The 12,968-nt window shown below is 33.7% G+C and overlaps 1 protein-coding gene across 2 annotated transcripts in view; it reads right to left on the minus strand.

Annotated features, from left to right (window-relative positions):
• Positions 1-12,968, minus strand: part of LOC147063418 (tRNA dimethylallyltransferase) — a 577,495-nt gene that overhangs the window by 250,104 nt on the left and 314,423 nt on the right. The gene's annotated exons all lie outside the window — the stretch shown is intronic.

The following is a 12,968-nucleotide window of genomic DNA, read 5'->3' on the forward strand; positions in this document are numbered from 1 at the left end:
ATTATAAAAAATCTTTTATAAAATACGTATATAATAAAAGATACTTTATTAAATCTAATACCACATTACTTTTGAGTGTTTTTCAGTGTTTTCAGATAAAATTGTCAAAATTCAGTAGATTGAGAAAAGTCACTAAAAATCAACATTCTCTACGTCTTGATCGAACGACTTCGTAAGGCAGAACACGTATAACGAATGGATACCAGCGGGCCTTGCAAGTAGGCGTTTTCTAATACTACTAACTTTGGTTTTAAAGCATTGGCGCATTAGCGAATGTTAACAAGAAATTAAAAAGAAAAGAAAACTCCTCGGGAGACGAACAAAATTCAGACCGTCTTGTAAACCAACTTGCGTTTAAATGAAGCAACCGCTTAAAGATGATTGTGATCAAATTTCATCGCCATCGAAAGTGTTATCAATGTTATCATCTTTTGTACTTGGGTACTTCAAAGCACACTTTCGGTTGAGTCTAATGAGATTAAAAGATCAAAGTTATTACAACGATAATTTTAATTACGAACTGTACGAGACTACGCTAATTACATATTATCATGTTGAATGTCAGTAGGTGCATGAACACTGTAGAGCTATTCTAATAAATAATAACACAATGGCCGACGCACTGTACTGCAACTAATAATTAAATAGGTACGTGCCGGGAAACTAATCAACAAAAGTTACTCCCATATTAGGGAAATATGATAATACAAGTTTATATTTTTAATAATTATTGTAAATATCAATGTGTGATACTAAACTTAGCTAAGTAGATATGTGTGGATGTAAGAATCTACAGTGCTGTGTCCTGCATAGCGAGCCTTCAAAGTTTATTGAATCGAATTAAGTCTGTTCAATAATTATTAACTTAATTTATTAGCTTCTGTACACAGATTCACCCAGGCTTTTTTCTCTCATTTGTGCAATTGTGTATTTTATTTTTACCTTGTGCGATCCTAATAAGATCATAATATGGTCCTTCACGGGGTGGAGGTTTTGTATTAACAGATTTTGTTTTTACGAGAAATGGATGTTAGCCACTTGCTCAACCTATTAGGCCCATACTCAGCCTCAAACACAATATGTGTACTTGCCAGACCAAGGATTTGAGCCTGGGACGACGTATTGTGTATTTTTACCACATCACAACTCTATTTTTTTTTATTTTTCCGTTGGCACAATTCGAGTGGATTTAGCCTGGTCAGAAAGAGGTTTAACAGATTTTTTTTACCAGTAATGGATATTCGTCACTTGTCAATCTATTAGGTCAATGTTATGGGTCCTTGAAAAACAAAATGTTAATTTTCCAGGCTCGGGAGCGGATACATTATCGCTCGACTATAACGTTAACTTTAGTTTGCAAATTTTAAACGATTTGAAAGAAATAAAATTAATAGTGCGTAGTAGGCGAGGACATTAAAAACTGAAAACTGAATACTGTTTTGCTACTAAAATTCTCCTACCATGTAAAACTATCGCTACTCCACCGGGTCCATCCACTACTGGATGAAGACCTCTCTTAACTCATTCCACTCTTCTTGGTCTCTGATTTTTTACTGTCACGTACATCTGTAATAATATTCATGGCACGACATCTATTTATTTTAAATTTTCATTAGTGAAAATAGATTACACATTTTACTAATTTATTACCCACCAAAATAGTAACAATTTCTACTTTTTTCTCAGCATCGTGCGAATTCCCTCAGTTGCTCCTGATTGTAGCCATATACATGAAACGATAAAGAAGAAGTATTTTATTATTTTTAAACGAAAAATAATAAACATTGGTGGGATACAAAGTACGAACATACAACTGTGAGTACGTAACTCAAAAGCTACTTCCGAGTATAAAAGCCAGCGCCTATCATTAAAATACAGAAGCGCCGAGGAAATATTTACGGCCCGATCTTGGTGACAGGTAATAATTTAAAAAGAATACCCTGGCCTAGGGGAAATGGACGCAATACATATAAATCAAATTACAGTCGAGCTGAAGTTTCAAGTGGGTTTAGTGTAATAGTCTTAACTAATATTGTGTCTTTTTTTTGTTTATTAACTGGATTATTTATAATCTCTCTTTTAAAGGGAATGTTTAAGCGAGTTATAGAATTTAGTTCACTGAGCTTTTACTGCTTCTGAAGTGGAATTGTAATAGTAAAATTGACTATGCAGAAAGCAAGCAACTAATGTGAAAAGCAAATTGAAATGAATTGAGGTTTAGTAAAATTATTATATTATTAAAGTATTGTTATTAACGACCCACGTACGCCACGTTGACGTAGGTCAAAATGGAGATTTTATGGTATTTTCCATAGACTATAGATACATCTAGACGCCACCCGTTGCATTGCTAAATGAAGCTGCGTGTCATGCGTTTGGTTTGTGAGCGAGCGAACGCATTCGTCTACAAATGTTCGAGACCATAGACCATTTTGCTAGTGCTCGCCCAAAGTGCTCGCACTAGACGCTCAGGATTAAAATATAATTTTCTATTTTTTTACGTTATATAGTATTTTTAAGCGGTCAAAATGCAATCATTAGGTAAAGATATCCATAATTTAAGTTATTTTAAAGAAACACTAGGTCACTGACATTAAAATATATAATAATATACAAATAAATTATTACGAACATGTATCAACTTACCTATGAAACGTAATACCATCTTCTTGCTTATCAGTACGGCTACCATATTTGAATACAACACACAGAACCATATTTCCTACTTAATTAACTAAAAATATTTACCACTGATTTTATGTTTAACACAAAAAATAGCAATTTAGCAACACGAGCTACCACGCTACGTGAAGCGATTCACCGCGATTTGTCAGCGATACTTTTGGAAACTAACCAAAACATATGTAGACCTTTTATCTTACTCTAGCGCGTGTCGCAGAGATTATAAGGGTGCCGAATACTTTCTCACTCGCACTCATGCATCGTTTTTGTTCGGGCCTTGGTATTTTCAGAGCATAAGCCTGGACATTCCTTAAACGTTGTAGATTATCTATTTATATAATTTTTCAGCCCTATTATCCTTTATATTTATTTTAAACATTTTTGATGACTGCATAAAGTATTTTTATTACATAAAATAGTATTCTTTTAAAACTCTCGATCTAATGTTTTAGAATAAAGTCATATTTCAGTACATCCATGTGTAGTGGTGTTAAGATTTATTAATTTTTAAACGCATTTATAAAACCATTAGTAAAATTATTTATTATTTAAATAATATAAATATTTACGATAAAAAATATATTTATAATCTCTGTGATCCCAAATTTGACAAGAATTAGGCATTTTATTTTTCAAAAAGTGAGCACGATTACCACATTTGAAGATAATTCTAAAGATACTGATTATAAGCTATGTGTTTTACCATTCACACGTGATAAAACATCTTACGAATAATGATTATTTTATAATAATTATTGACCTAGGTCAATCTAAGGTAGTATTTTTTTGAAATACGCCATTTCTATTGGCATTTTCCAGTGGTTAAGCTAGAACATACGGCCGTAGCAATAAATTGACAAACGATAACTGAAGTAGGGAGTAAGATCATAGACATATGGCTTTGCTCAAATGCGTTTTAATCACCATTCTGACTGCTGACCATGATACCAAAGCACAAAATATGTTTTTTTTCATGTCAGTATATTTGTTTATTACGTTATAACTACATGAGAAATTTGCATATAAAATAACCCACTTGCAATAATTTACCACAAGTGTGTAAATTAGTCAGATAGCAGTGGTGGAGTGGTGAGGTGAGGTGCGGGTAAAAGGCCAAACGACTACATCAAAAGGTTGTCGAATATTCTACTAGCAACAATTCATCTTGAGTAAGTAAGGTCTCACACCCACGATGGCCGCGCGGCTTAAGCGTCCGCCTATAGCGTCGTGGTTCCCAGGTTCGAATTCTGGATCTGCCAAATACACTAATTATTTTTCAATTTGTGTTTTGAGTCGGGGTATGGACCTAATAGCTTGAGCAAGTGGCTGAGATCCATTTCTCGTAAAACAAAATATATTAATACAAACCTCTACTCTGTGGAGGCCCATATGATCTTATTAGGACATCGGACAATGAATGAAAATGATATTAGGTAAAGTTATCTGAAAGCAGCGGTGATGTGGTGAGGTGAGGTGCGGGTAAAGGAATATGTACATTGATTCAACCGTTATCTATCTGATTGATTTCAGAAATTCAAAAATAATCTGCCTATATTGTCTTGATTCTGTACACCAACTGTGCCATTTTTCGTTTTTGCATAATATATTTAGTTATTATATCTGTATTTTATTACGTGGACGAAATCGTGGGTTATCTGTAATACGATTTAAAGTTATGGCATTTAGGTATATTTAATTCGGAATTTATCAAGAATAATGATTTGTGCGCCAACTGAAAGAAGTATCTTCCGCATATAATAAAACTCATTTGCAAAAAATATTTGTTTTATTTATTATACCTAGTTACTTTCGTAATAAAAATTCTAATCCTTCTACTTAGAATTGGTACAAAGTTTCAACGAATGATATCATGTTTTGATAGTTTAGTTTAAAAGATATATATAAAAGCTGTCGTATAAGACAGGCACGACCATTTCCTGAAACATTGTCGGTAAGTATACACAGCGAGAAAGCTTTCAGTTTACCATTTTGAATACAACAAATTCTTCCACTTTGAAATTCAGAGCTTTTCCCAATACAAAGTAGCAGAGCTTGCTACTAAAACTGACGCTGTGAGCCAGTATCAAAATTAAAGTGTCGGTCTTACTCCAGCGGCGAGATAGCCAGGCGGACTATAATATCATTTAGGAAGTAGGTGCCGAGGATATACTCTACCCACTAACCTAACTGAAACAGTGGTAGGCCAAGATATGATTTTATAATAATACTTAAGAAAATATAAATTTATATTAAATTATGTAGAAGAAACACTACAATAGTTCAGGTTAGGTTAGGTATTAAGGAAACTACAGATTATCTAATTTTATTACTAAACATAATGTTACGCAGTTAAAGAAAATTCAGTAAAAATAGTTAAAAAAATCTTCACGGTAAAGTCTACAGCTTGATTGTAGAATTAATGTCTGTCATCAAAATAGATTTTGAGTATTCCTACTCGTTAAAAGTCCAAGTTTCTAAATAATCATAAACCGTCACAATATTCCCCTAATAAGAATAGAGTTTTACAGTTCAATGAATAACTTGAATGCTTTTCAAAGTTATTCAAAAATTGAAGTAAATACTTTGGATTAGAAAACGGGCTTTTACGGAGACACACTACACTTTGAATTAGTTTGAGGTACAGAATATAAAATAAGATACAAATGCTAACACCAGTCGCCATAAACCAATACATTGATGGCAGTTTTTATGTCTTAATGAGAGGCAAGTCATTAAACGCAAAAAATATAAAGTACCTATAAAATACTTCCGATATTGATTGCGCGTTAAGTTTACGTGACAAACTTAAGTACAATTATGGTAAAGACGTAAATATTGAAAACAACTGACAGCCACACCCAGAAGGTCCCCTACCTGTACCTAAGGTTGTTTTACGTTAATTGTTTCTAAATGAAATTAATTATTGCATATCTATTTGCCATGTAATGCCTTAAAACGCAGCGACTGGTTGTGGTAGAGGACGGACGCTCTAAAAGAATATTTTCAAAAAACAATAGTTTAAACAATTAATGTGATTACCTCATAATATAATATTATGTTGATTATATTATCAATTAAAGACGTATTAAGCGAGAGATGTTGTCATGACTATGTAATTTTCGTCAGTGATTCAATGTCCAATGCATTGGTGATCAGCTCATCTGACTCACACACCAGCCTCCGATAGAATACGGCACCACAAGAAGAAGAATTATGCCAATAATTGTGTATGCTCATTAGAAAGATTAAAATAATCAAGATATCACAAATAAGGAACGACACGAATTAAAAAGAAAAATAATATTTATCTGGAAACACTATGTAGGTACGTATTCTAGGAATCTATTGAGGTGCCCTACATATATGAATTTCACGTAGGACTTGGTACGTATTCTAATAAAGTTTGCTGACCTCTGTACTGGAGCATTTCGTTTAAATGTGTGGCCACCCTTCTTCTAGACATGCCAACTCTGAAAAAGAAACATATTATTTTGCTGTGGTGACGAGAATAGTTTGAAACATGAAAGCTGCGGTATATATTCTACATAATAATATGTGCGTACGTACACCGAGTATAATATATTTAAATAGAACGTTACAAGTACAGAAGTTAAGGTTCAACAAACGTTATGTAGGCAAACCGTAAGTTTGAAACATCGCAGAAAGCGCGGGAAAATATTTGTTTACGTAATTACTGATAAGAAGCCAAAATCATAAATGGGACGTCGGAAAAGTTATTTATTTTATTGCGTTTGGCGACAGATAGATACTAATAAGCTGCGAAGAAAGAATTTATTTACAATGAGACTTTTTCAATTGACAGATTAAAAATTACATAAGTCAGCAAAGGGACCGTGTGATGCTGCAGTTTATTTTTTAATATTCTGGTTATAAGTATTTTTTATTACAAGCCAATAATGGAGAAGTTAAAAATGACTTTAACGATGTTAGTTTATGTAACCTGGAGTGTTTACCTACCGACAACGCACCGACGGTAGTCTGATTGGTAAAGTGGTCGATTACACGTATTACACTTAGCGGTAACACAGTCCACCGTGAGTTGTCTCACCGGAAAGAGATGACCGTATAGTATTTAGATAAAAAAAATACGCGTTCATCGCGGAGCATTTTAGACAGTAATGTTCCAATTTCATTAGATTTAATAAGAATATTTATTTGCGTACGTACGACCCAGAATTGTATTTCTAATTTACTTACCTATCTATTTTCTTCAGTATTTCCCGTGTATTCAAGTGATTTTGATTACGTATTTTGTAAGTGTTTTATTTAAACATGAATTTAATATCAACACTGTGTGTCATCAATCAATTTCCAATACAACTGCATTCGTTGAAATTTACGGACACGAAAGTGGCCATGTTTAAACCCGTGAATTGACAGGTTTTATCCGTTCGGAAGTGTTATATCAAGTGCAAGTAAGAAATGGGGTGTGTGAATGCCTAATAACAATGAAATGTTTAAAAAAATATTTTACGAACCCTATCTGTTTAAGAGCGAATGTTGTTTACTGAAGAGACTACTATTTTTATATTAATGTTTTATATGAAGTTAGGTATATGTAATTGAATTTTGATATAAAATTTGATTATAATAATTAATTGGTTGAGCAAGTGGCTGACATCCATTTCTCGTAAAAACAAAATCTGTCAATACAAACCTCCACTCTGTGGAGACCCATATGATCCTATTAGAATCGGACATGGTCGGAAAAAATGATCATGGTGATGTTAGTATAAATAGATGTGTGAATTAATTTTCATGTCAGTTCAGAATGTCTTTAAAACCGGAAGAAATATAATTACGTATTATAAATCGTGTATAATTTTAACTAATTTTAAAAGGAGTCAAGAAGTTTTCTGCAAATCACGTTCATGACTACGTGAACTAACGTGAACACATATAGGTATAAAAGTGGATTGTGTTGCGGTAGGTTGACGTCATTGAAAATGTGTAATTAATCGTTGCTTTCGGTTCAGATTGCTGTTATAAGAATTACTATAAAACTTCACATTGTTTGATAATGATTGATTAGGGGTTGAGTTGGAATAGTCATTTAATTCGTTGTTAGCTGCCTTTTCTTTCCACCCGTTTGCGTCGAAGCGATTGCATTTTGTCAACTCAACACTAACAGTTTAGTTAAAAGGGGCGGACATTTTAAAAATGAACGCAGTAAACCAAAGTTTAAAACGGGTTTCTTCATCGCCAACTAGCAGTGGCGTATCAGTAAACTTCGTAGATTTCGTACGTTTAATGTGATCTATAAAGAGTCAACCCTTCAAAGTTCACTTTGTGTAAAATGCAGTACAAAGACCATAAGCATATTTCATACATTACTGGCCAAACAATAAACATTAAATTTTAGTTACCACCTGACAAAACACGTGTATCGATATAATTGATCCAATCGTATTCTATATAAATTCTAATGGATTCAAGCTCTGTACTTTTCCATTTAAGTCGTTTATTGCGATCCGGGTTTCGCCTTTCGGCATCTTCAGGCGTCGTGTACACTCACCAAAGGTAAACACACACTGACAACGAACACTCTTAACTCTACCTTATATAGTAAATCAATACAATAGAGTAGGTAAAAACTGCATTACTTACCTATCTAGTCAGAGGTCACAAAAAATACAATGAACAAATTATGAATAGTTGAAGTGTCAGTAAAAAACCTAATTAGTAAAAACCCTATCTTATTAATAACAATACACTCGATAGCATATTATTATAATAAATCATCAAAACCTAATAATAGATCATTATTCTTTTTTAACAATAAAAATACTACACTCAAGAGGTGTAAATCGTCAATTCTAAAAATAATAATTAATGGAGTTAACTAATGAGATATTAGTTTTTAATAATACCCTTACATGGTACCTACTTTTATAATATTATTTTTAAAAACTATACATAATATAAACTAATATATATAACTCACCTAATATAATATATATGTATATACACACCTATACATACCTAAATCCTCATCCATACATTCTCATACATACATATATAAATTTTGTGTCACGAAAGAAATGAGAAGAACAGAATACTCAGTTAAATTATATTATAATAAAAAACACAACGTTTTAAAAATATCCTAAAGTTAAATCGATATTATGACACGTTTCAAATGAAAACCAAGAAAAGGACATTGTAAATAGGTACGTCATATTATAATATGTGAACGTATATGTACCTACTAATTGCACAAGTGCCGACTAAACCTATCTTCTACGTCTACCTACGACTATATCTTCTTCTTCTTCCACCCCGTTACGACCCAGCATTGGGGCATAGGGCAAGCACAAGTTCGCGGCACTTCCCTCGGTGCATCGCCAATTCTTGCGCCTCCCGCCATGTCAGACCTGCAGCACGTAGGTCACTTTTGTAGCACCGCTGCAGGGTGAGGGAGGGCCGGCCACGGCGATGGAATATAATAATTGTTTGTCTGGTTATATCTACAAAACTACGTGACCAATATTGTTATACGAACTTAGGATACCAACTCGATTCTCGACATGTCAAAAGAAAATTCTCGAAAATAATGATTATTCCAACAACGCTCTCTCTCTCTGAGCAGATTTTGTGATTTGATTGATTGAGCATTAAAGTTTTTTCAGTGATAAATGAACTCATCATATTATTATATCACGATAGTATTTGGTCTATAATTTTGGTCCGCGTACTATATTATATATATATATACTTACTATAAAAAAATGTGGCAGAAATACTACAATATTGAATTTGAGAAATTTTAATAGAATTGGTAGACACTACGCGTGCTACATTTTTAGTCAGTTAATTAATTGTTTATTGTAATATTGATTGTTTCTTTTATTTCCACATTATTGAAATACTTGCGTCGAAAAGAGACAGTGATTAGTGATTTTTTTAGCGACAAAGCACACTGCGAGTGTCGTTTAAGGCCCATGCGCCGTGCGCGCATCACACGGCTTCTTGCAGTGTGCTCCGCCACTTACAAATCCTCAAATAAAAAATAGAATAACGTGACGACGTTTGTCCTGTGAGAAATAAATCTGCGAATAATGTGCAATATTGGGTAGGTTTAAATGTTGGTTATTGTTTTGTCTCTTTAGAGTAGGTACATTAGGCAAGCCAAAAATCTGGTATACCTACACGTCTACAATTTTTTTCTGTATCGTTGGAAACATTTGTGCGCGTCAACACCTTAAAGAAACATTATTAATTGCAACATAATCAGATGAGGCATGGGTAGAGGTCTGAAACAAGTGCCTAGAAATCGACCAAATTAATAATACGAATCACTATATTTGTTCATTCACTACTTTGGTCGTGGGCGATCGGTAGTGTGATGTGAAGTTGATAGTTTTATTAAATTATAAATTTATCCAACTGTGGACGACCCAGAAGGATGGATACGCTTAAATTCTCAATAACTCATACATATACGTATAATTATCACAGTCCTCTGGCAAGTAAAACGTAGGAAAATGTTTTGACAGCGGATAGAACAACGTCATTGCTGAACCCTTTTTACGATACACCAATGTGTTAAAGCGTAACGTATGTGAAGGATTTAGATGTTTGCTGCAAATAAATAACAACATCCGAGCGGTTTCTAGTCATTAGAAGTGTTTTGAAATGAACAAGATCTTAGTCACAAAGATCTCCTTATATAATAACTAAAAATAACGTAACATAGAGAAATATATTGCGAAAGTGTGTATATGAAAGCTCAAAGTAATAAGAACATAATATAAAACATAATGCTTGGATTTTTTAAAATAACCAGATTCTTAAAAAAGGTTAATCCTAAATATAAAATAAATAACACCATACATGGCCCACGGTGGCCGCGCGGCTTAAGCGTTGGACTATAACGCCGTGGGTCCCAGGTTCGAATCCTGGGTCTGACAAGTACACATATTGTTTTTCAATTTGTGTGTGAGTCAGGGTATGGACCTAATAGGTTGAGCAAGTGGCTGACATCCATTTCTCGTAAAAAACAAAATCTGTTAATACAAACCTCTACTCTGTGGAGGCCCATATGATCCTATTAGGATCGGACATGGTTGAAAAAAAATACATACATATATGGATATATTATTTTTAACACGACATCAGACTGTGAGGCCCAATGACAGTTGTGATGTCACACAGTAGTGTAGTAATATAAGTGAAACAATCACATAATTAATTCAATTGTGAGCTCACCGACATAAGAACCCGGAGGCCCCAGCTTATATTTATTATCCAACAAATAATTCACAAGAATATGAATGTAAACTTCTTAATAAAATACATAACACCTTAGAATTATACTTATTAGAATTTTTTAATATGGTGCCGGGCGGGGCTCAAACCCGCGCATCCATTGATTGTGCTAATCCGGCTAATGTGCTTTATCAATAAATAATTTCCGAAATCTCATGAAAACAAAATCTGTTAATACAAACCTCCACTCTGTGGAGGTCCATGTTATGATCTGATTAGGATCGGACATGGTCGAAAAAAAACTGAAAATTTATAATCTTAAGGTACGTAAGTAGTGAGTACCAAAAGACAAAGTCATTTTGTAATCAATGCATAATTCACTTAAATTATATCAAAAGTTATTTTTAAATAGTCTTTCAGTTATAAAAATCCAATATTCAGTGTCGTAAGTAAAATCATGGCAGTGCATGTAGACCTCCACAGAATATATGTATATTATAATATAATGCATAAGATGTAACGGAAATATTAAACGCGATATTCACGTATGATTACATCGGCTTTGACCTGAATCATGTAGCCAAATACCCCTTGATCTTCAGGAAAAGCGTCGAGAAGAAAACTTAAATAAACATACGATTTTTCCGACGTCCAAGACGCACTACATCAAAAATCTAGAACACCCATTTCAGCTAACTCATTTATCTAAGATAACACGCTAAATATATACATTAAAAATATTGTGAAATATATTTTGAATAACGTCAAAAAGAACATGTTATGCCACAATACTTAGGTAAAATTATAAAATAAGAGATTCACCGTGTGATTATTCAATTATTGATCACGACGTCATCCGGAGCTGTTCAAAATTATTAGGTATCTGACATCTGAAATGTTATGTGCTCATCTACGAGGGTGGGTCAATAATTCCTTAGAAAAAAGCATTAAAACAGTTTTTATTTTTGTATTTTTTTTTTATTTCTCAACATAATCTCCTTGGAGCTCAATACACTTGGTTAGACGTTTCTCAATTTTTTTTAAACCGTCAGAAAAACAAGTTTTCGGAAGGTCCTCAAAATAAGCATTTGTCCGATCGATGACTTCTTCATTTGAAAAAAAACGTTGTCCACTTAGCCATTTTTTTAAGTTTGGGAAAAGGAAAAAGTCACTGGGGGCTAAATCTGGCGAATACGGTGGGTGGTCGACCAATTCGAACTTCAATTCTTCAATTTTAGCCATTGATCGTAAACATGTGTGAACACGGGCATTGTTCTGATGAAAGAGGATTTTTTTCCTGTTTAAATGAGGCTGTTTTTCTTCAATTTCGTTTTTTAGCTGGTCCAATAAAGATGCATAATAATCCCCTGTTATTGTTTTTCCTTTTTCCAAATAGTCAACAAAAATAATTTCACGTGCATCCCAAAATACAGTAGCCATAACCTTACCAGCTAATTTTACGGTTTTCACCTTCTTTGGACATGGTTCGCCTTTCGCAATCCACTGCTTTGACTGTTCTTTCGTCTCGGGAGTATAGTGGTGTATCCATGTTTCATCTACAGTCACAAAGCGACGAAAAAATTCATCCGGATTGCGTTGCATGAGCGACAACAGGGCTTTAGAGGCCACCACCCTATTGCGTTTATTGTCGACTGTGAGCAAACGCGGCACCCATCTTGCAGAAACTTTTTTCATGCCCAATTTGTCATGTAAAATAGAAATGACGCTACCTTTTGAGATCCCTGTAACCTCAATTATCTCACTCAACTTTAATCTTCGGTCACTTAACACCATATCGTGGATTTTATTGATCATTTCTGGTGTAGTCACCTCTACAGGATGTCCTGAGCGTGGTTCATCCTTTGTTGATGTACGACCACGTTGAAATTCATTTAACCAGTTATAAATAGTTGCAAGTGATGGAGCAGATATGCCGTGAACTAAATCCAACTCATTTTTTATTTCCTTTGCTGTTAACCCTTTTATATTAAAATGTTTAATAATAGCTCTAAACTCAATTTTCTCCATTTTTGTAAACAAGCAAATTTTTTTTTTAA

Source organism: Rhyacophila brunnea, unplaced genomic scaffold (genome assembly GCF_057557595.1).
Source record: "Rhyacophila brunnea isolate RB1 unplaced genomic scaffold, BYU_Rbru_1.0 scaffold_9, whole genome shotgun sequence".
Lineage (NCBI taxonomy): Eukaryota > Metazoa > Arthropoda > Insecta > Trichoptera > Rhyacophilidae > Rhyacophila > Rhyacophila brunnea.